Raw genomic sequence first — 4,951 nt, 5'->3', positions numbered from 1 at the left:
ATTGATGAAGATACCACCATGGCATTAACATGTTGCTTTGGTGATTTTGAGGCTTCTTCAAGCTTAGCCATAGCCTTCTCAAACTTCAAGTTGATGGTATCAATATGAGCAATAAGTTGAGTACCCAATTGAGTAATATAGTCCACTTCATGCTTTCCTCCTCTAGTAGCCTTGCGAGGTCTACTATATTGTGAATTATGGACCGCCATTTCCTCAATCTTGTTCCAAGTTTGATTGTCGTCAACTTTGGTGAACATACCATTTGATCCCATGTTGAGAATGTTTCGTGAGTCTTCATAAGTCCATGATGAGGACATGAGCGACAAGTTCCTTTGAATCGCTCCCAAGCTTCATACAAAGATTCTTCGTCCCTTTGCTTAAAACCAGTAATTTGAGCTCTTAGCATGTTAGTCTTTTCCGGAGGGTAGAATTTTTTGTAGAAAGCTAGAGCCAACTTCTTCCAAGAGTCAATTCCAAGAGTAGCCTTATCAAGGCTCTTCAACCATTGTTTCGCGGTACCAATTAGAGAAAAAAGGAAATAAGACCCATCGAATTTGGTTTTGAGTCACACCGGTTTGTGAAATCGCATCACAATAGTCACAAAAAGTCTCCATGTGAGCATGAGGGTCTTCACTAGGCATCCCTCCAAATTGGCTTCTTTCGACTAATTGGATAAATGCGGATTTTGCAATGAAATTTCCGGTTAAGTGTTGTGGTATGGGAGTTCCATTGGATAGGTTCTCCTCGGTTGGTACGGAATGTGATTAAAACATAGGCATTGTGGGTTGATTTTGTGGTTGATTTTGTGTTGGGTTCTCCTCACCTTCTCTTGCAAAAGGGTTGACGAACTCAAGAGTATTTGAATGAATACCTACAACCTCACCAATACCTCTCAAAGTATTTCTAGCAAGTCTTCTATTGGTTGTCAAAGTCCTTTTAATTTCGTGATCAATGGGTAACAAGTTACCTTGTGATCTTCTAGACATGCAAAATATCAAACAACTCGAAAACAATTAAAACAAACCTTGAGGAGTTTTACTTCCCCAAGGCAAATAAAGACACAACTAATAACAATCAAAGAAAATCAAATCAAGTTAACACCGTCCCCGGCAACGGCGCCATTTTTGGTCGGTTCGCTTTGAGCTTAGATTTCGGTTACTTGTCGTTAGGAGCACCTACACCAAAACAATATTTATATCTTCACAAACAACTCTACTATTAGTAAAGAGGTAAGTAAAGGTCGGATCCCAAGGGACGGGTATTGATGTAGGATTTTCGATTGCAAGTAGTGGTGTCTAGGGGTGTCACAATTTGGGTTGAGATAAGAAGATCACTAAACTAAATAGCAATAAAAGTAAACAAGCAAGATGTTTAAAGGGAGATGTAAACAATTGATTAAAAGCACTAGGGTGTCATGGGTTCATAGGGGATTCATGGGATTTGATCATACACACATGTTTTCAACTAGATGCAAGCAATTATTGTTGTGATGGGATCGAGTTAGTGTATATCTTACAATCCGTAGAAAGGTTTGGGTCCTGGAGCCGAATCGATTAGATTGTACAACACCTACAAGTCGACTTAATCCTCCCTATCCAACAATATGCATGGTCTAATGAGACTCGAGTTGGTTTATGTCTTAAAAGTCTCATTGAAAAGATAAGTGATGGGTGAAAAATGCAAGGATTCATAGGCTCGCATTTCATCAAACATAACATGTGCATAAGTTGAAATCATAACAAGTAAGCAAATTAATTATGAAAGCATATTAGATTAAGCATGAATCAATCCCCATGTTGGTTTCCCCTAATTCCCCATTAACCCTAGTTAAGGAAATTACTCACTCATTATCAAGTTTAACATGTTAACAAGGTTGTCAATCATATTAACAAAGCAAAACATGATGAATAAATGAAGATGAATAACAATAATTAAAAAGGGATTAAGAGAATTATACCTAATGATGATTCCAAAATAATAATGCAAAGAATAATAGAAGTACTTGATGATTGATAGAAGGTTGTCAATCTCCCAATAAACCCAAATAATCTTCAATTACACAAAATAAAAGATGAACAATAGAGAAATTAAGGAAATGAGATTTGTATTAAGACTTGATTAGAAGTTGATTACAAGATTAAAGAGAGATTAGAATAATGTAAACTACACTAAAGATTGATAAGAAGAACATGATAATCTAATTAGACTAATGGGGTATTTATAGTGGGGATTAGGTGCACAAATTAGGATTACTAAGGGCTTAAATGACGATTGAGTCCTTGAGGAATCAGTCCTCTCAAGAAAAGATGCGGGTCTCCTTTTAGCCAGTCTTTCAAAAATATGCGCATCTTGAATGGAGCATGAAAAGGACGTGTTGCACTGGAAGACAATCCGAGCGTCCAAAGGGTCGGGACGAGCGGATTGTGCAGTGGCTGGACGAGCGGCTTGGCAGCTTGGACGCTCGGATTCTAGTGCTTTTGGACGGGCGTCCCGATAGGTGAGACGCTCGGATCTTAGTCCAGCGTGCCATTTCTTCTTTTCTTCTCTTCTTCTTCCAACAAGCCTCCGGGATCTTGTCGGAGATGCAAGGATCTTCTTCATCATTGCCCATCTACTACATTATGTACAAAGGCCTTCTAGTCTCGTCTTCACTTTGATGCTTGGTCATTGGATTCAATCAATTTAGCTCTATTTTGCCATGAAAATGCAAGGTTTGCACTCCTCTCCTACCAAGGAAACAAAACCTCAAAGAATATGCAAAACAAAGGACTAAAGATAGTAAATGACCCAAATATGCACTAAAAAGGATAGGAACGAGGCTAATTCGGGGACTAAATATGCTCAAATATTGGTCACATCAATGGCTAAAAACTTTATTTTCCACGAACGAACTAAGCATATTGACTTAGATTGTCACTTTGTCAGTGATAAGCTTATATATGGTTTGATCAGTCTGTCCTATATTCCAACAAAACAACAACTAGCGGAACTGTTTACCAAATTAAGCTCTGACTGATCCTCAGCACAATCTTTTACAAGACAAGTTGGGTCTGTTCATCACACCCTCCAACTTGAGTGGGGGTGTTGGAGTATAGGGTTAGTTGAATCAGTTACAAGTTAGTTAGCTAGACCATAGTCAAACAACCAAAGTTAGTTATTCATAGAATAAGTCGGTGCATTGCTTAGTATATATAGAAGGATCACATTGAACATATGTACACAATTCAATACAACATCAATACAATTCTTACATTCAATCATTCATACAATCCTCTCTCTCAATTTTTTCGTTTCTCTCTAATAAGTTAACTTGGAAAAATGAAAATTACAGAATGTAATGAATCAAATAACTTGGAAAAATGAAAATTACAGAAAACAAATAAATATAAATACTACGTCTTTTATAAGGTATAAACATATTGGAAAATTCCATACATCTTTAATACAAAGTATAAATATATGAAGTATTCTCCCACATACATTATAATAACTACTAAATATAAGTTTTTATCAAGGGTAAAATTATAAATATTAGGATTATTTCATGGGAATAATCCATCTTATGGGTGCCCTGCAAATTACACTCCATGCTATCAGTAATTCCAATTAAATCCATCCTATCTCCTTTTATTCTCATAACACTCTCAGAAGACGGGCAACCTGAAGAACAAGTCACCTTTATAAATGTAACTATCTCGTCTTCCTTCTTTGTTTTCCATAGCTTTTTGACAGCGATCAACTTTCCATTAGGCATGTCAGCCTTAAAGACAACTTCAGAACATCCTTTTCCGATGATATTTTCATCTTTCAAGCAATCTAATATATTGTCGATAATAAAGTCGGGTTTTTGAAATAAAATGAAAGTCCATGGATAGGATAAATCAAAGTCCCCCACAAGATTAAGCTTTGTAATGACTTCAAGTTACCAATTTGCCATGGAATTGAACCTGACAGCTGATTCTTATCAAGGTGGAGGGTGATAAGACTAGTACAATTACTCAACTCCTATGGAATCAACCCTGATAGGGAATTATCAGACAAATGAAGTTGCTGTAACTGAACTAATTTCCCCAAATCACCATGAATTTCCCCTAATAGACTATTACAGTTAGAAATCTCTTTCGGAATAGAACCTGACAGGAAATTTCCCCATAAAAGCAAACTGGTAAGCTTCTGAAGCTTGCCTAACTGAGCAAGAATATAACCCGTCAACTTATTTATATGCAAATACATATTAGTAAGCTCAGAACAGGAACCAAGCTCGGGCGAAATCGACCTAAAAATCTCAGTTTTATACACTGCAAATGTCTGCAAGTTAACCAAGTTCTCAAATGTTGAGGGAATAACACGTGATAAACCGGTTGCAGCAAGTCTAAATGTAGTCAGATTAGTAAGTAAACCCCACTGAGAAGGGATTTGTCCTATTAAATACGGATTACCGCCTAATCGAAACTGCTGTAACGACATCAGTGACCCTAACTGTGAAGGATTCCAAAGCAATTCCAAATTTTAATTTTATTCACATAATTATTTAAAAATAATTGAAGTGTCGAATTGGTAATAGAAATTGAAAAAAAATTGAAAAATTTGATTCACATAATTTTAATTTCATTCACAACATCACATAATTACAAAGAAAATCCAAATTTTTCTAAGTTTATTTGGTTGGACCAAAAACCAACTGAGAACGTGCGAGACAAGATTGACAATTGAAGTGTCAAATTTAGTAATAGAAATTGAAAAAATATTGAAACTTAGTGTTTGGAAGTGGGTATAGAATTAGAGGAGAAGTGACGACACTGATAAGAACTAAAGGTCGAAGGTGGTGGTGCTCTCTGCTCTCCGACAACTCGTCGACACCGTCACTACCAACGCCCTCTCTTCCCTTACTCGTCAACCTCGTAATCCCTGATGTCAGATCAGCGCTAGTTTTGAAGAGTTGTCGGAGTTC

General features: G+C 36.7%; 1 non-coding gene across 1 annotated transcript; it reads left to right on the top strand.

Annotated features, from left to right (window-relative positions):
* The first annotated feature begins 299 nt into the window (after positions 1–299).
* On the top strand, positions 300–406 carry LOC141597587 (small nucleolar RNA R71). The gene has a single exon (XR_012522815.1). It is a non-coding gene; the product is annotated as a small nucleolar RNA R71 (small nucleolar RNA).
* The last annotated feature ends 4,545 nt before the right edge of the window (positions 407–4,951 follow it).

This window comes from Silene latifolia, chromosome 8 (genome assembly GCF_048544455.1).
Source record: "Silene latifolia isolate original U9 population chromosome 8, ASM4854445v1, whole genome shotgun sequence".
NCBI lineage: Eukaryota > Viridiplantae > Streptophyta > Magnoliopsida > Caryophyllales > Caryophyllaceae > Silene > Silene latifolia.
This window is presented reverse-complemented; position numbering and strand designations above follow the sequence as displayed.